The sequence below is a fragment of the Otolemur garnettii genome, unplaced genomic scaffold (assembly GCF_000181295.1).
Source record: "Otolemur garnettii isolate 467f Iridium unplaced genomic scaffold, OtoGar3 scaffold00055, whole genome shotgun sequence".
Taxonomy (NCBI): Eukaryota; Metazoa; Chordata; class Mammalia; order Primates; family Galagidae; genus Otolemur; species Otolemur garnettii.
In genome coordinates, this window is record NW_003852450.1 from 8,768,623 (window position 1) to 8,789,039 (window position 20,417).

A 20,417-nucleotide genomic window follows, 5' to 3' on the forward strand; every position below is an offset into this window, starting at 1 on the left:
CATTTCCAAATACTGTCGGGAAGGCAGAAGCTGGAGAAAATGCATATTCTAAGCTAACAGTATGAATTCAAATTCTTCATGCTATCGTATTTATTTATTTATTTTTGAGACAGAATCTTACTATGTCACCCTCAGTAGAGTGCATGGCGTCACAGCTCACAGCAACCTCAAACTCGTGGGCTTAAGAGATTCTCTTGCCTCAGCATCCCAATATATAAGGACCCACCACAATGCCTGGCTATTTTGTTATAGTTTTCATTGTTGTTTGGCAGGCCCAGGTTGGGTTTGAACCTGCCAGCTCCAGTATATGTGGCTGGCACCCTGGCTGCTGAGCTACAGGCATTGAACCTATCTTATTTTTTTTTTAAGAGGTAGGATCTTGCTTTGTCACGAGAACTAGAGTCTAGTGGCGTGATCATAGGTCACTGCAGCCTGAAACTCCTGGGCTCAGCCTTCCAAATAGCTGAGACTCACACCCAGATAATTTCTTTTTTTCACTTTTTGCAGAGATAGGGTCTGCCTATGTTGCTCAGGCTGGTTTGGAACTCCTGACCTAAAGTGATGCTTGGCCTTCTAAAACTGCTAAGACTTCAGGTGTGAGCCACCATCCCTAGCCTATACTATATTTAAATTATTATTTTTTTTTGCAGTTTTTGGCCAGGGCTGGGTTTGAACCTGCCACCTCTGGTATACGGGGCCGGCACCCTCTTCCTTTGAGCCACAGGCACTGCCCATCTTTAAATTATTTTATATGCTGCACATATTATCTCCTTGATAATAAATAATAATCACTGTTCCTACTTTGTTTTTATTGTCATCTTCCCTATTTTAGGACTTGGTTTTATTTTGACATAGTTTTCCTCAAAGACCAGATTCAATTTCTTTTCCTAATTTTTTTTTCCTCCCTAATATTAGAACTTAAGTATGGCATTTGCTATGGTATTAAACACAATTCAAAGACAAGACTTAAAAAGACTATTTTTTAATTGACCCACAATGATTGTACATATCTGTGGCATACATATGTTGCAATACACAATAATGTATTGTGATCAGATCAGGGTAATTAGCACATCATCATCTCAAACATTTATCATTTCTTTGTGTTGGGAACAATAAGTATCCTCCTTCTAGCTATTTGAAACTATTTAATATACAGAGGGTGCCAAAAAAATGTATATACATCTTAATGTGTTAAAATTGTAATAGTCAACATATACCGATAGTGAAAGATGACTACATGTCATGTTGAGCACTTCTTGTAATTGCAGAAGTCAAACATGACTTGAGTGTTAAAAATTTAATATAGTCTGGCGGCACCTGTAGCTCAGTGGGTAGGGCACCGGCCACATACACCAAAGCTGGTGGGTTCGAGCCTGGCCCAGGCCAGCTAGAACAACAATGACAACTGCAGCAAAAAAAATGGCTGGGCATTGTGGTGGGTGCCTGTAGTGCCAGCTACTCGGGAGGCTGAGGCAAGAGAATGGCTTGGGCCTAGGAGTTGGAGGTTGCTGTGAGCTGTGACGCGACAGCACTCTACTGAGGGCAACACCTTGGGACCCTATCTCAAAAAAAAATTAATATAGTTGTTTCCTTTCTTAAAATGTGTATTCATATTTTTGGCACCCTCTGCATATTGTTAATGAGAGCTAGAGTCATGGTACAAGGCTACAGAACACTAGAACTCATGCCTCCTATTTAGCCATAATTTTGAATCCTTTAACAAATTTCTCCCTCTCCTCTCCTTCTCCTTACCCTTTCTAGCCTTCAGTATCCTCCGTTCTGGTTTTTACTTCTGAGATCAATTTATTTATTTATATATTTTTTAGCTTCCACAATAAGTACATGGAGTGTTTAACTTTCTGTTCCTGGCTTACCTCGTTTTGAAAGATAAGGGTTTTGTTTTGTTTTGTTTTGTTTTGAGATAGAGTTTCATTCTTTTGCCCTGGGTAGAATGCTGTGGCATCATAGCTCTCAGCAACCTCAAACTATTGGGCTCAAGCAATCCTCTTGCCTCAGCCTCTTGAGTAGTTGGGACTACAGGCTCCCACCACAAAGCCCGGCTAGTTTTTCTATTTTTAGTAGAGATGGTCTTACTCTTGCTTAGGCTGTGTAATCCACCTGTCTCAGCCCACCAGAGTGCTAGGATTATAGGCATGAGCCACCACGCATAGCTTGAAAGACATGATTTTTAATGTCATTTTTAATGACATAATATTCCATGCACAGGTGGTCCAGAGTTACCCCACAGCTGGATTTTGAGACTATTTTCAGTATTTTGCAGGCAAATGTGTTTGTATACATAAATGTTTTAATGGCTAGAATTTTCCTGATGTTACAATTCCAGAATAACTGTTTAAATAATGTGTGGAGTTGGAGAAATCAAAAGTTCTTTCATTTTCTTTTCTTTCTTTCTTTCCTTTTTGGCAGTTTTGGCCACGGCCAGGCTTGCACCTGCCACCCCTGGTATATGGGGCCAGTGCCCTAGTCCATGAGCCACAGGCGCCACCCAGTTCTTTCATTTTCAGTAACAGAGAGAAAGCTTTCTTTTAAGGTTCTAGTTTAGCAGAGGAGCTAAAACATCACTAGAGCGGTTACTTATTTGACCCACATCTTATTACTGTATGCCGTGGTCCCTGGCTTGGTCAGGAACAATAAGATGACAACCACAAGGAAAACTTAAGAAGAACAAAGCCCCGTTTCCTATCTTACATTCAATACAAACAAAATTTCCAGAATAAAAAACTTCCGGCAATATCTTCATATATTTATAAATTTGGCTTGCGAATATGTATATCTTAGGGAAGACGGATGGAATTAGGAGGATGGGAAAGCAGAGAGGGTGCATTAATAGGTCTGTAATGATATAAAATTTATTCTGGGGGTGAGGTAAAACTTAATGGTTCATAAATAGCAATTCATTATGTTTTTAATACTCAGGTTATATTAACACCATATAACATCTTTATGGTGCCATTAGTACCATTTAAATCCTTGACTCAACTTCAAAAACAAACATTCCAAATCTTGGCCATGAAATGATTAGCCAAATAAAATGTTTTAATAAATATTATTAGATTAGAACACGGTTGGTTGGGTCATAAACTGTCTTATAAATGTTTTATGTCATCTGTTACACTGCATTTTTAAGTGTTAACAAATTAATTTATTTTAAAGGCCACGCCAAGGTGAAAACACCTTGTTTTCACAGGAGCATCAGGCAGCAGGACAGTAGATCATGTAGTCATTTTTCATTCAGTCATACCGTTGGCCAAAGAGATGTTAAGACATAAAATGGGATATGGTTTGTTAAATATTCACTTATAATTTGCATTCATTATTAAATTATGTATTGGGCTAATCTTCAATCTCAAAAATACATAGAGTGTCATAAAGCTCTCAGAATACATAATAAATATTTTATAATTTAGTGTTACTTTAAGTGTTTGTCAGTAATGACACTTAATTATTCCAAGGAGATTTGATCTGCATCGGTGTTGAGTTCAATAATTCATTCAAGCCTTCAGGTCACTAAGAGAAATATCAGTTTGGGGGCACCAACTCTTGCAAGATTAATGGTGATTCAGCTACTTGGTCTTCCTGGTAACACTGTCATTCACTGCCTAAAACCACTTCAACACGGAGCGGTGACGTTGAGGGGCTCATTTTTTAGCCGTCTCAATGCCGATCACGATAAACTGTGCTTCAGTTTTGGAAGCTTAAGAGTCAAAATTCTCTGAGATTCAGTCCTTTGCATAGATGAATATAGTAAATTCCAGGCTAAGAATTTCCCATGCTTGAATAGTCAAGTATTTGATTAAGCTCCAGAGCTGTGATATTCAATTTGCATTTGGTAAACTGAAAAAGTACAGCCATCATGAGAAAGCTGGTTGTGGCAGAATGGTGATTTGTATTATAGTAGCCTGGTAGCTGCCCAATGAACCATGTAAAAACAGTTCATTAAAATGTTTATGTGCTTGGCTGGTTAATGCAAAGAAAGCTTTATTGCAGCCTTATAAAACCTTGGTAACTTCAGGTTGGAGTCAGATCAATGCATTGTAATAACTCAGGCATAGGCTTCATCTCTCCTGAAGGGGAGGAAAGAACCAAGAAACTTCCTTTTTCTTCTTGTTTCTATGATCACGTATTTTCAGATTTTTGAAGCTAATAGAAACTTTCTTCCTTTTGGAAAATATTCCAACTTTATTTGTGGGCAATTTGTAATAGTTTTTACGTGAAACCATGGAGTATTTGTAATAAAACCTAATCAATAATAGGGGATTACTGTACTTCGAAAGTTAGACCTTTATGGAATCTCAACATCAAAAAATAATCAGTATTAAACCAGAAATCGGGTATAATAATTTATCTGCCAGCTAGTGTCTCCCATTTACTTCGAGACTTTTGGGGATGTGTAGACCAATTTTAAGCCCATGAAGGTCTGACTAGGACACCATGCCTCTGTAAGACTGTCAGATTCCTCTCTGCTGACATTTAAAAAATGCTTAAAACAGGTCTACAACAACAATTTTTTTTTAAAAAGCTTTCTTAAAACAAACAAACAAAATACCCATTTTAAATAATTAATCTACGTGGATGTTTGCCTTCACAAGGTATACATAATTAGACTTTTAGATGGAATGCCATATTTCCAAGTCATAAAAAGCCTCCCAATAAAAATGTTGCATTCATTAGTGAAGCATGTTGAGCACTTGCCTAAAAACTAAGGACAAGAAGAAAATACATTTTCAGGAGCAAAACTGAAAGGTGCTAAAATCATAAAATAGTACAATATTAAGAAAGGTGGGGCTATATTTCTTTTCCTTTCCTTGCTGTACATACCATTATTTCTTATAACACACAAGAACAGGAGGAAGAGACGCACAGTGCAACATTGTTACCATCACAATGCACCATTTAAAATAGACACTCCTTGCACACAGCAGACTATCTCAGAATATTCTTCATATTCTGTGTATCAGTCAAGCCGTGGCATTTGAAAATTGTATCTTAATTTGCTCGAAAACATCAAAATCCCATCCTCCCCATCTCGTATAAAGTTGAAGATTGAATGGCTACCTCTAACGGGCATTTGGAGTTAATTTTCTCCTAATTCTAACAGAGGTTATTTTGGGAGTCGGTATCATGTCATTTAAAGATGACTCTGACTCTAATACATAATACACACACATATATATGTATATACACAATACACATATATGTATATATTAATATATAGTATATACAAATTTATTTTTTATATATATATATAAGTGTTAGTAGTAAATTGAAGCTAGCACCTAGCATAATGCCTTAGACATGGTAGACATTAAAATTTTGTTGAATGCTGGGTACATTGGCTCACACCTGTAATCCTAGCACTCTGGGAAACTGAGGCAAGTGGATCACCTGAGCTCAGGAGTTTGAGACCACCCTGAGCAAGAGCAAGTCTCTAAAAATAGCCAGGCGTTGTGGCAGGTGCCTGTAGTGCCAGCAACTTGGGAGGCTGAGGAAAGAGGATCACTTGAGCCCAAGAGTTTGAGGTTGCTGTGAACTTATGATGCCACGGCACTCTACCTGGGCAAGAAAGTGAGACTGTCTCAAAAAAATTTTTTTTGTTGAATGAATGTTGAGAGAGTAGTCTTTTAAAATCTGCTTTGAAATCCAGTGGGCCCTCTTATCAGCGTATGAGGCTGGAGTAAAGGAAGGGAAGACTCTATGAAGTAAAATGAAGAAGCCAGACACTTACCTGCCTGTAAGCCCTAGCCATCCGAATCTTCAGACATACAGAATACCATTTAAAATATTAGCATACTGCTGGACACCAGACAGTTTTCCTTCTCTATGTGAATTTTTCTTTCTTTCTTTTTTTGGGGGGTCTCACTCTGTCACCCTGGGTAGAGTGCTATGGTGTCATAGCTCTCAGCAACCTCAAACTATTGGGCTCAAGCAATCCTCTTGCCTCAGCCTCCTGAGTAGCTAAGACACCTGTCACAATGCCCAGCTAGTTTTCCTATTTTTAGTAGAAATAGGGTCTCAGTCTTATCCACTCGCCTAGGCCTCCCAGAGTGCTAGTATTACAGGCACAGGACACCATGCCCCAGCCTTGTATGTGAATTTTTAAAGGAAACTTGGGGTTGTTGAGTTTGGTCTCAAGTCACTCTCTTTTAAGACCACTTAATTGTGAATCTCTTCTTATCATTTTAGACTGCACACCCCATCCAATTTCACATAAGATTAAAAGGATATAAGCAGTGATGTGGCCTCTGATACATTATTCTATAATTTGTGATGATGAATGGAGCACTTATGTGACCTGACACTAGTGGCCATTCTTGAACTTGGATTACTTGAATTTATTTTTAGTTATATATTTTTAATTAAATCATAGCTGTGTACATTAATACTATCATGGGGTACAGTATACTGTTTCTCTATACAATTTAAAATACTTTCATCCAACTGGTTAACATAGCCTTCATGTCTTTTTCTCAGTTACTGTGTTAAGGCATGTATAGTCTACATTTAGAGAGATTCACATGTGATTACTTGAATTTAGATGACATTCTTGGACCCAGATGACTGTTTTGACTTCTGATGAGACCCAAAGAAAGTCAAGAACCTATTTTTAATAACTTTGTTTGACTAAAATCTGTGCATTTATGTGGAACTATGGGGTGTGTGAGTACACGGGAGAGGTGACAGTATAAAGGGGGGGGGGAAGAAGGCCCTAGATTTAAACCTCACTACACCTTCACTCCCAGTTCCTATGGTGAAAAAAGAGATCTCTGCTAAGTTTAATTAAGCTTCTTCATCTCTGGAAGCTTCAAAAAGGCTGAGTGGGGAGGATAGGGAAAGGCTTGTTAACCATGTGGGTCTCCTCAAGCCCTCTCCAATTTAATTGCAAGCGTAAATGACCCCCAGTCCTGCAGCATATCAACTTGATGTGTATAATTGATAGCCAAACATTTTTTACAGGCTGTTAAATGGTAAGGCCACAATGAAATGTATATAATGTTGATTAAAGTGATTTTTTTGTACAAAAGGGTCAGAGACATTAACAAGTTAAAAGAAAGTGTGAGCTCTGTTCTTATTCCTCTAACCTTTGTTCGATTTTCCCATAATCGACACCACATGTTTACTCTGCCTATTTGGTCCAATTTAAGGCTGTTAGTATTCAATGTATTTAGAAGTGCTCTTGAGATTAAGGCACTCACAGAGTGCTCAGAAAGGTAGATTTCAGATATTATCCCAGCACATGGTAAAAGAGAAATATTTAAATAAACCCCTCCAGTGTGCCTTGTGTTAAATTGTCTGGCTCATAAAGGCAGACTAAAGTAACAGTAACGCTGAAAAGGATTAAAACGGACATCTAAATGATAATTACTGGGTAATTTTGTTTTGGTTATAATTTGTGGTGTTATTTTTATAACTGACATGAGACATAATATATTTTTCAGGGTTCTGCAATAGCTGAGCAACAAATGGAAGCTGTCAGAAAGCATTTGCAGGAACAGTAATTGAAGAAAGTTGTGAGGTTGTTGAAATGCCGCACGGCTACATTTTTTTTTTAGCCTAGGTATGAGTAGAGTACTTTCCTAAAAACGTAGTGACTGTGGACTTGTGGCCTATAGCAAGCCCTCTGCCTGGGCTTTTAAAATCCTCTTATTTTTCATTAATGTAAAACCGGCAAGGTGTCTTTCGAGCGTCTTTTCGACACGCCCTGTGTCATCACATCAGTGTCGCTGAGCCCTTGATGCTGTGTCTCACCTCCTGTCCTCTAGACCTGTCCCTCTCCCTCTTCCTCACTCTTGCCTCTGTCCGCACTTTGGATCTCTCTGCAGCACCAAGGACATTGCAGGGATTTTAGCCCTTAGTCCTTCAATGGCAGTGCTCAGCTCTACGGAATTTACTGACCTCTGCCCGAGCCATGAACTGAGACCGATGAACAGACCACCCAAACTCCCTGCAACTACCAGATGGCAGCTGGTTACATGCCGTCCTTCCCATGTGGCATAATTTCATAGAATTTACCTCTTTCCTCATCTGGCTCTGATTATTTGCTGACTTGTAATTTTATGGTATTTGTGTGCAAGTCTTATCTCCTTTGCCAGACTGTAAGCTCCTGGACGACAGGCACTATGCTTGATGCTTTGGGGGCGTCTTTCCTCCTTCCTTGCTTGGCGTGGTGCTCTGTAGAAACCCATGAAATACATGCACTGTGAGTGAATTAGTGACACAGAAGCACGAGACACAGAAGATCCTAAAGATAACTCAGTTATTAATTAACGCCCAGAGATGGGCCACATGCCAGCTAAATCATCCACTATTCAAAGTAAATTTTCAGGTTCTTATTCCTATAGGTAGGAAATCAAGAGGATATATATTTTTAAATTTCTACAATATCTTATTTCCAGAGATTTGAAATCAAGATGTTATATCTTCTTCTTCCATTGAGTAGGAAATAGCTTTCATGCCCTGCTGTGGCAGTACAAGGCTGAAGAAGTTAGAATGATCCTTGAACTCCAATCTGGTAACACATTTTATTAACTGGTTGGAGACCAGAATAAGACTTGTGGGTGAAACTAATGTGTCTCAAGCAATTCTAATTTCCAGGCACAAAAATTGGACTTTGTAGCTGCAGAATTTTATTTGAGGAGAGGGACTTTACTAGAGGAAGTTCTACCAATTGTTTATTTTTACCCCCTAAATTATAGGAAAAGGGGAAATCGAATAGCCTCAAACATTCAAAGACATTTAACTCCATAAACAGTTCACAGACTTAGGTTGCATTTGGTTCGCTTAATGACAATTTGGGGCAAATACAGAAAAAGCTAAATATATTTCTTTATGAATGTTTCTAACTTTTCCAATTTGTCGCTCTCTCTTCCTACCTAGAGAATTAAAACAAGAAGCCCCATTATTGAAATAATTAAAACGGTCAGGGAAAATCAGTTTTTTTCCCCACTTATATTGTTTTCCAGAGAAAGAATTCTTTTGTTCCAACTTACATCTTGCCTTTAATTCTGTTCAGCCTTGGGTATTACGTTTTAATTAAGATACAATATTTTTTCAATTCAGAAGCTCATCAGTTCCTACAAAGATAGTTCTAATGTTAAGTTATAGGAGCAAAAATTCCAGACTACGGAAGTTAGAAACATGTTTGTGTCTTTTTTTCCATGACCAACCCATGTCTATTCTCTATGAAATTGATGTCAAAAAAGTATTATATATTTTCAGTAGGAAATAGAAGGCTGCCCTCTACTATCCTTGTCAGGACGTCGTATCCCTTTAATCATACTTTTCATTTCAGTACATTGAAATTTCCGTTACCAAGGACAACATCATAAATAAAAGTGTTTGTGAAATTTTACCTGCAGCTTCCTAACTTTGTGCATTAAGCATGAGACTAGCAGAGAGGTGGTCAAATGTGAAAATTTATAATCATTTATTACGTACGGCTGAAGCAAGAAGAGAATAAAAGCGTGAAGGCATACATCTATAAACGGAAGCCGAAAAGCTTAAATGAAAAGTAAAGTGAATTTCTGTGTCTTGTCATAAAGTAATGAGAAGCTAGAGCTTTTATTCATAGCAACCCAAGATGCATTTACTCTCAATCTAGCTTCAGCAGTAAACGCTTCCCTGATGTATTGCTTCGGACTTACAAAGAAATATTTGTGCTCTACATAATAGTATAGTTAGGAGAATTACTGCATGGTTGAGAAGATTCTATAAAGGTTTATAGCTGGTGGTGTTACTGTAATTTAATCACAATGTAGCTAATGTAGTACTTTAATATCGCAGGTTACTTTTTTATTTACCATTTATTAGTAACTGACAGAGTCAATCATCTCTACATCATAAACAAATCATGGAAGGATTCTATAGGAACCCTAAAATTCCAGGATAGATGTACTAAGGCTGTTTTACACTACCACGTTCCCTGTAATGAGCTAACCATCAAATTATTATTTAGATCTGTGAACTGTCAGACTCCTTGATTGCAGTCCATTGGCCAAAGAAAACTTGAGAACATTTTGTGTTGTGAATACAGTTAGCACTACACACCCCTTATGCACATACGTTAAGTCATCGATCCCATTCTAGCAATGACTAAAAGCGATTTTTGTAAAATGTTCAGATAGTTAGCTGAAGATTTTTTTTCTGTTTTGTAACAAATTCATTACCATAATATTAAGGTTAAACCAATGCTTCCTCACTAGAATTTTCTATTAAAAGCTTTGTTTTTACACTTGAAGACTAAATATAACTGCTTCTTTATTTTCTGTTTAAATATATTCCTCTCTTCATAGATGATAGATAGAGAGATAGATAGTAGATATAATTAGTTATTACCTAAACCAAGACAGCTGATGCAAGGAGTTTTTTTCTTTCTTTAGAGACAGGATTTCACTTTGTTGCCTGGGGAGGAATTCAGTGGCATGTCATAGCTCATTGTGGCCTCCAACTCCTGGGCTCAGACTGTCCTCCTGCCTCAGCCTCCTTGGTAGTTGGGACTATAAGTACCCTACCACTTCCAGCTAATTTTTTATTTTTATTTTTATTTTGTTTTTATAGAGATGGGGTTTCACTGTTGCCTAGGCTGGTCTTAAACTCTCAGCCTCAATCCTTCCATCTCAGCCCACCAAAGTGCTGGGATTATAGGTATAAGCCATTTTGCCTGGCAAATGCAAGGAATATTAAACAAGACTAGTAAAAGAATGTTGCCAACGTACAGAACCTGTAGTACTGTGAAAAGTAGACTGAGTCTAAGGGTAAGATTAGGTTTAGTCTGACCTGGACAAGTCTTCTGACCTCCGTGAATCTCAGTAGTTCCATCTGTAAGATAGAAGTAAAGATATTTGTCTTACTAATCCCCCTAGACTATTTTAAGGCTCAAATAAGACACAATATGAAAAACCATCCTCCAAACTGATGAGGTACACAGAATATCAACCCTTAAGACATAAAGGGCATTAAACAAAAGTAGAATTGAGTATTCAAAGCAAGTACTTTTTATTACAAAGAAGGTAGAAAAGCCATTTGAAAAAAGAAGTTCTGTCACCTGATATTTATTTATTGAGCACCTACTGTGTGTCAGGCACTGACAGAATCTATTGCATTAAGAATAGTTGATGAACATTTCCAAAAGGATAATGAATTGAACCCAGGTTCGGTGTTAGTGGGGCGCCAAGCCCTGATTATCTCTCACAGAGCCTTTGCACTTACTACTGTAGCCTACTCTGCCTTTCAGTGCAACCGATTAGATTTTCCCAAATTTTTTAATTTCTAGGAATTTATACACCCTTAAATTCTTCCTAGACCTTCAACTCACCTAGGGCTGGTCCGCGTGAAATAGCCAAGCTATACATTGACAGTGGCCGATCTCTACTTGGGGAGGTGATACTTCTGGAAATAAAAATAGCTGTGCTCAGAAGCACAACCAACCTTGGATTAACAACTCAAAGGAAGACAGTTTTCAGGTTATTGAAGTGACCATTCACTTGAGAACAGCAATGTCAATAGTGGCATGGGCTTTACTGATTTTTTTCATGGATGTTATTTTGATCCTAATTCCTGTAACATCCTCCCTTTTGTCTGTCAAAAGTCTTGCTAATTCTTCAGGGTCTAGTTTAAAGGTCACCTCCATGAAATCGTCCCATCTACCCCTCGTAGTCCATCATCACACAATGTTTTTCACTTATAAGTCTAATTTTTTGCTCTGTATTATAATTATTTAAATGTCCTCATTATTATATTTTATGTTGTTTTTTTTTTAAAACAGAGTATGACTTTATCACCCTTAGTAGAGTGATGTGGCAACATAATTCACAGCAACCTCAAACTCTTGGGCTCAGGCAATTCTCTTGCCTCAGTTTTTCATTTTTAGTGAAGACAGAGTATGGATCCTGCTCAGGCTGGTCTCAACTCATGAGCTCAAGTGATCCACCCTCCTCAGCCTCCTAAAGTGCTGGGATGACAGAAGTGAGCCACGGAGCCCAGCACACTTTACATTTTTCAAGACAATGACACATCATTTCATTTTTGAGTTCCTGTTGACTGTTGGCACCGTGTCTTACACAAGAAGCCACTCAAATGGTCAATGAATTAAATTACTAACACCTTTTTAAAATTTGGGTGCTAGGTATATAACTATTAGGATTTTTTTGTGTGTCAATTACTTTAAAAATAAGAGCTAAAGCTATTTTAGGCACTGTAACATAGTGGTGCATTTGTTTTATTTTTCTTTTATGAAATTAATTTTTAAAATAACCAAATTTTCTGTTTTTCTCCTTAGTAGTAAATTTTAAGTATTCTATCTTCTTTATTCTACACATTTTATCACACAGTCTTTTTTTAATTTAATTTTTTTAATAAAATCATAGCTGTGTACATTAATGCGATCATGGGGTACAATGTGCTGGTTTTATATACAATTTGAAATGCTTTCATTTTCTTAGTTATTGTGTTAAGACATTTATAGTAAATTTCACATGTACCCTTGCAAGATGCACCATAGGTGTGGTCCCACCTTTTTTTTTTTTTTTTTTAAATGAGACAGAGTCTCACTATGTTGCACTTGGTAGAGTGCTGTGGAATCACAGCTCACAGCAACCTCCAACTCTTGAGCTTAAGTGATTCTCTTGCCTCAGCCTCCCAAGTAGCTGGGACTATAGGTGCCAGCCACAGTGCCAGGCTATTTTTTTGTTGCAGCTGTCATTGTTGTTTAGCAGGGCTGGACGGGTGCATGCCTCAGTGTATGTGGGTGGCGCCCTAACCACTGAGCGACCAGCACTGAGCCTATCACATAGTCTTTAGTAAAAAGCAACAATAGTTCTAATTTGAATGGCCAGCCTCTGTTTGCAGTAGTGGGCTGGTTACAGAAGGAGATTAAAGGGGGAACAGAAAACAAAATACCTTTCTGGAGTCTTACTTGTTTTAGAATTAGCACAAATCTGGGGGACCTCTATGGACAAAAAACATTGTGAAGATCCCTGCTAGATGTGGGTACCATATGACTTTTATCTGATGGAATATCAAAGAGGGAAAACTAAAGGAGGATTAACATATGTAAAATAATTTGCTTAAGCTTGAGAAATAGGCTGAAGATGAGAACAGAAGGAGGACCTATCTAGTCCCCCCTTTACAGCCTTTGGGCCTCACTGTAGGCTGAGGCATATTTTCTCTGTTCTAGAATATTGAACGTTTATCTTAGAGGCAAGAAAGTATACAAATGTAGCAAAATAGGATTGATATAATACTTGTACACCCAAAGCCTTCCGATTTGAGGTCATTTTCTAAGCAGTTTATAAGTATATTTATCTTCCTATTATTATCAGATATAGAACTAAACAAATATTTGCATTAATAATAACAGAATCACAATTCAGTAAAAAAAGTCCCCAACCAGGCTAGGTGTGCTAGCTCATGCCTATAATCCTAGCACTCTGGGAGGCCAACGGCAGTGGATTGCTTGAGCTCTGGAGTTTGAGACCAGCCTGAGCAAGAGCAAGACCTCATCTCTAAATGTAGCCAGGCATTGTGGTGAGTGCCTGTAGTCTCAGCTACTCAGGAGGCTGAGGCAAGAGGATCGCTTGAACCCGACAGTTTGAGCTTGCTGTGAGCTCTGATGCCATAGCACTCTGCCACTCTACTGAGGACAACAAAGTGCTATTCTGTTTTCGAACAAACAAAAAACAAACAAAAAATTCCCGGCCATTTGGGAAATTCTATTTATCAGCTCTAACAACAACTGGATCCAAAGCACACCCCTCTACTCATGTGAGTATTTTTACATCTTTGCAAATAAAAAGCAAAATTTTCATGTGTTAAAAATTTTTTCCCATGAAGCGATTGTACCTTTAAAATTAGACACTATGGGCAGCACCTGTGGCTCAAGGAGTAGGGCGCTGGCCCCATATACCAGAGGTGGCGGGTTCAACCCCTGCCCCAGCCGGAAAAAAAAAAAAAAAGCAATAAATAAATAAATAAAATTAGACACTAAAATAACTTAGTTTTGTTTAATACAATTTTGAAAATCTCCTCTGTGCCAGGTTTTGTTAGGTGTGTATATACGAGTTATGCACATGTGTGTGTGCCTGCATGTATGTGTATTGCACGTGTATACATGCATGCACATATGTTCATGCATGTTTTGGAAGATGTGAAGAGAAAGATAAATAAAATGTGAAGTCTACGATGGTGGAGGATACAGATCACCCCAACATCAAACAACCTACCATAAATGATGGAGTAGCCCAGCATCTATGAGGGGTTTTACTACTACTAAGTAGGGCCTCTCTGCATAACGCTTGAGACATATTTTTCCAATTTCCTTTCATTTTAGTTGTTTTTAAAATGTTTATTGTCTCATCTATTCTTTTGTGACTTTTTTTTCTAGTTTTTCAAAGCTAAGGAAACTATTATTATTCCAAAGAGTTGATAAGTACGAATGGATTTTTCTAGGATTTGATTAGCACTTAACTCTTTTTTTTTTTATTGTTTTAAGACATTTCTATTCTACATTTAGAAAGATTCACATGTACCCTTGTAAGACGAACCATAGGTGTGGTCCCACCAAACACCCTCCCTACATTCATCCTCCTGCCTCCCCTCCCAACACTTAACTCTATAATTAGGCTGTGTTTAAGGAAACTCTGAAACATCCATTTTCTGCATACACACACAGTAGGGGGGTGTGCGATTTTTAAGAGCTGCTTGGAAATTTTAAGAAGATACTGCAAAATCAAGCCAAAGGAAAACTGAGTTTAGAAAGACAATCCCCACTCTGGAGAAGTGTAACAAGGAGTAAATAAAATTGTATTGGGGAAATGTTTAACATGGTGCCTGGTAGGCAGAAAATACTCCAATCATTGCTGCATTTGAATCTCAGGGAAGATGTTCATGATAACTCTGGAAATCGCTTGAGGTTTTAGACATGGAGAAGACCTAAGTCTGGTGTTTTCTACTTAAGCCTGAAGGAAAAAAGATAAATAGCTCTCAAACTAAGCAAGAATTTACAGGAGAAGCAACTGTATCTTCATTTTTGTATTTCTCTAAATATTGCTTTACATTCTGTAGTATTAATTTCAGTGGACTTACAGATGTTAGTATAATTGATATTTAATGATAGTATTTACTGTGCAGCAATGATAGCATTCAGTGAGAATATTTAGCTGTGCAGAGAAAAGCATGACCAAGTGTGAAAGTCTGCCAAATATTTACCTTGGTAAATGACTGTTAATTTATTGAGTTTCTACTTTGTGCCAGGCACTGTAGATGCACCAACAGCTATGGAGATTAATTCTGGGAGAAACAGATGGTAAACAACTCTATAGTTATAAAGTAATAAATTAATTTGGGGAGTGCTTCAAAGGAGATGTGCAGGAGTCTAAGAGGGCCCACATTAGGTGGCCCGGATGGAAGGCTGCTTGATGGGGTCACATGAGGCCACAACTGAGACACCACCACCTTCCAGATCCAACTTCTTCTAAAGATATTTAACAATACCAAGAGTCCTGTAGGCCCTTCACCATTCCTGCCTCCTGTTGATGGAAATTTTACTGCCAGTGCCAGAGGACTGGGAGAAAGTCATAACTTTGATTTTTCCATAGGCCTGGGAATAATTGGGGAATAACTTAAAAGTTTGGTATGGAATTTATTTTCGTTTTAGTTTTTTAAGACAGAGTCTCACGTTGTCACCCTTGGTAGGGTGCTGTGGCATCAGAGCTCACAGCAACCTCACACTCTTGGGCTTAAGTGATTCTCTCGCCACAGCCTCCCAAGTGGCTGGGACTATAGGTACCTGTCTCAATGCCCAGCTATTTTTAGAGGCAAAGTCTCTCTCTGGCTTAGGCGATCCACCCGCCTAGGCCTCCCAGGGTGCTAGGATTACAGGCGTGAGCCACCACTGCACCTGGCCATGGAGTTTATTTTAAATGTTATCAAATTAGGTCTCTGATAACAGAGAATAGGAGGCAAAGGTGAGAAGGTTTAAAAAAGGTTAAGAGAGTGAGAAATAACAGAAAATTTGTGAGAAAACTGAAAGGACGAGGGGGAAATACATGACTTAACATCTACAGTTATAGTGAGACAATGCCTGGTGTGGTGGCTCACCTGTAATCCCAACACTTTGGGTAGCCAAGGCGAGACTATCACTTCAGGCCAGGAGACAGAGACCAGCCTGGTTAATATAAAAATTAGCCTAGTATTGTAGCGCACAACTGTGGTCTGTCCCAACTAGTTGGGGGGCTAAGGCAGGAAGGTTGCTTGAACCCAGAAGTTGAAGGTTGCAACGAGTTAAGATCATGCCTCTGCAATTCAGCCTGGGCAAACAGAGTGAACCCCTCTCTCTGAAAAAATAAAATCAATATGGTCTCTCAGAGAGCCTTGAGCCTAGAATGAGTTTCTTAAAAATACAGAAAGAATGGTATTGTGAGACTTATTTATGCTTATTCAAATAGATGTACCTTTGTGGTTAATGCTCAATGGGGTGCCTAAAAAATGTGCTAAGAAAATGTGGTAGGAATACAAGGGTGAACAAAACAAAACCTTATTTGGTTTTCATGAAGTTTGCAGCCTGGTAAATCACAAAGTAAAACAAATCCTTAGAAGTGTATAATTAAAACAGGATTCATCTGTTTTGCCTGGGTAAGTGCCCTGAAGGGACAGTGGGCGCAGCAGGAGGAGCATCAGGGAAGCTCTGTCTGGGCTGACAGTGTGAGGGTCCCCTGGTAGGGACTGGGTTCCAGGGAGAGGGAGCGCCCCGTGGCTGGATGCAGTGTGACTCCTGGGCTAGAGCTGAAAGCAGGAAGGAGTGTGCTAGAGGAGGCTGCAGAGCTCAGAGGGGACAGGCTGGAGGGGCCTTCCGTGACTACGCTCAGTGTTTGAGTATCTGCCCTAAGAACAATGGGAATCTGTTAAATGAGTGACACTGTAATCTGACTTGAGATTTGTAAAGATTATTGCCGTTGCTTAAGGGGAACACCCTGGAGAGGGCTTGTGTGGGCTCAGGAAGCCCCTGGGGCTGCTATCACAGTAGCCAGGTGGTGCGATCACTCAAGTTTGAGCTGGTCTGAGGGGAGACAGGGAGAAACAGACAGACTTGGTCTGTGTTCAGGAGGCAAAGTCATCATGGCTGACGGAAAGTTCTGGTTCAGGGGTTCATGGACTTCGTGGATGGTGGGTCCTGTCCTGACAGAGAGAACTGAAAGAAGACCAGATGTGCCCCTGAGACCAGCGAGAGCAGATGTCGAGCAGGCGGCGGGAGATTGTGTCTGGAGCTCACGTGAACCATCAGGGCTAGGGATAAAAACGTGAGTGTCACTGGCCATGGTCACAACTTAGCTGGCCTCAAGGAAACTTTAGTGTGAGAAAAAAGTACAGTGTTTGGGACTAGTCTCGGGACAGTCTCATTTTTGAGGAGAGGAGAATGAGGTTGAGCTTGGAACTCCAGCTTTCTGAATCCTGGTATATCACACTACTTCTTTTTATGGAAAAACACAAAACCAAAACCCAACATTATCTCATATTCCCAAAACTCTGAAATCTGAGTCATTCAAGTCTTGAGACAAATCTAGATGGGTACACAGCACTAGAAATTTTTTTTTTTTTTTTTTTTTTTGAGACAGAGCCTCAAGCTGTCGCCCTGGGTAGAGTGCCGTGGCATCACAGCTCACAGCAACCTCCAACTCCTGGGCTCAAGCGATTCTCCTGCCTCAGCCTCCCAAGTAGCTGGGACTATAGGCACCTGCCACAACGCCCAGCTATCTTTCGGTTGCAGCTGTCATTGTCATTTGGCAGGTCCGGGCGGATTCGAACCTGCCAGCTCAGATGTACGTGGCTGCTGCCTTAGCTGGTTGAGCCACAGGTGCCGAGCTGAAAAATTTTAACTGATCAATGATGTGTTGATTTACAGAACATTTAGACCACAAACATCCCTCTCCTGTTCAAAACCCTTCCAGTCTACTGTGCTACTCTTGTAACTCCCATTTCCTAGAGTTGCAGCAAGGCTGAGCGCCTTTCCCTTTTCTTATATAGATAGGCAGATGAGAGCCACCCTAAGATTCAGGGGACAGGGATGGAGAAGAGGAAAGATGTTTCACAACCTCTCTTCCCCCTACTCCATCTATTTTGTATTGCCCCAGCTTTGGGGGTCTGACCATGATTTCTATATAATAATTTTTAAATTGAAATAATCATCTTATCTGGAGAGAGACTGAGTGGCAAGGAGAGCCTGAACTCTAGGCTTTAGAATGGAAGAGCATTTGAGGAGGAAGAGTTGGGGTGGGGGGGACCTCCGGCTTCCTCCAAGGATGTGCCATGCATGATGGACCTCCCCCTCCCAGTGTGCTAGGATTACAGTGTGAGTCACCATGCCCAGCCTCTTTTTTCTCTCTCTCTCTCTTCTTTTGAGACAGTCTTACTTTGTTACCCTCGGTAGAGTGCTGTAGTGTCCTAGCTCACAGCAACCTCAAACTCTTGGGCTTAAGCAATTCCCTTGCTTTAGCCTCCCAAGTAGCTGGAACTATTGGACACCACAACACCTGGCTGTTTTGTTTTGTTTGTTTGTTTGTTTTAAAAGAGACAGAGTCTCTGGACTCTGCACCTGTAGCACAGTGGTTATGGCATCAGCCTCATCTGCCAAGGGTGCTGTGTTCACATCCGGCCCCCAGTCAGCTAAACAATAATGACAACTGCCACAAAAAAAAAAAAAGAGAGAGAGACAGAATTTCGCTTTGGTTTAGGCTGGCTAGTCTTGAACTCCTGAGGTCAGGCAATCCACCCACCTCAGCCTCCAAGAAGGTTGATAATTTTTAATGGGAACGACTTCAGGGGTAAAGGGATGGAAGCTGTATTAAAGTTAGAGAGTTAGAGTTAGAGAGTGAGTGGGAAGTGGAGAAACAGGAAGTGCAGATTAACTCTTTAGAAACTAGATTGTACATTGTACAGGCTGGGCGCAGTGGCTCATGCCTATAATTCTAGCACTCTGGAAGGCTGAGGCGGGCAGATTGCTTGAACTCAGGAGTTCCAGACCAGCCTGAGCCAAGAGCGAGACTCTGTCTCTAAAAACAGCTGGGTGTTGTGGTGGGCTCCTGCAGTCCCAGCTACAGGGGAGGCGGAGGCAAGAGAATTTCTTAAGCCCAGGAGTTTGAGGTTGCTGTGAGCCATAACACCATGGCACTCAACCCCAGGGCGACTGAGACTCTGTCTCAAAAAAAAAAGAGGATCGCTTGAATTCAGTAATATGAGGTTGTTGTGTTGCTGTAAGCTACGATACCAAGGTACAGAGGGTGAAAGTGAGTCTCTGGCTCAACACACACACACACACACACACACACACACACACAAAAGGAAAAGAAAAGAAAAAAAGAAACTGGATTGTAAAGAGGAAGAGAGAGAGACTGAAGAAGGACAAAGGGTCTAAGGGAGGTTTTCGCTTTTTGGTTTGTTTTTGTTTTTCCTTTTATTTTAATTGACATGAGAGTCTTAAGCATGTTTAAACCTCTTTGGGAAGGATCTAGTTGAAGGAGATGGAATGTTTCTAGAGAGAAAAAGGATCCCTAAGAGTATGGAAAGAGAGTGACATTCCTGAGAAAGCAGGTGAGAATGAGACCTGAGGTGTGGGGAGGAGGAGCTGGCCTTCCATGGAAGGAAGGAGGGCCAGGAGCAGCAAGCTCCAGAAGTTGGAATAGATGTGCCTGAAATAAGGACTGTGCCGTTTATTGGAAGAGACTGAAGCAGTCTAAACCCTGAGTGAAAAATCTCTTGCATTGGGTTGTGATCTCTTAGAGTTAAAACTCTGTCTTAAATACTTTTGCTCTCAAACAGTATTGAATTGAATTGCTAAAAGCCCTACTATTTCTTCAATCTCTAATAAAGGCGTGTTAAAATCTAAATACAATGAACGGGCTTTTGATTATGATGAGGCATGTAAAACACACAGAACTTTTTTAACCTAGTGAGTGAATATGTTTTAATATATTGTGGATGATGACATATTTATAAACAATGTTATCATTTATAAATCTTTACTTCGATCAAGTAGAACTTAAGAATGTGTCTTGCCTAAACGTGAAATTTAATTTTAGTTGTCTATTTGCCTGATTTAATGCTGAAGTTACTGCTCTAAGAAAATCCCAGATTGGTATGTTTGCATTTTATAGACTCTGGAAACTGTCCTCCTCTGAGGGTGTGTTCTGCCAACCAAACTTAACCTTACTTCATGATATTCAAGGTAGATCCATATATTAAGAAGAACTACACATTAGAACATTTGTAATATAAAACAATGAAAGTCCAGTGGCCCTGTTGGCAATCACTCAGATAACTATGTTAGGAAAGAGCACTGAATTCTGACTTTCAGTTTGAAGCAAATCATCATGATAAACAAAGGATCGGTAAAAGTTCTAGTAACA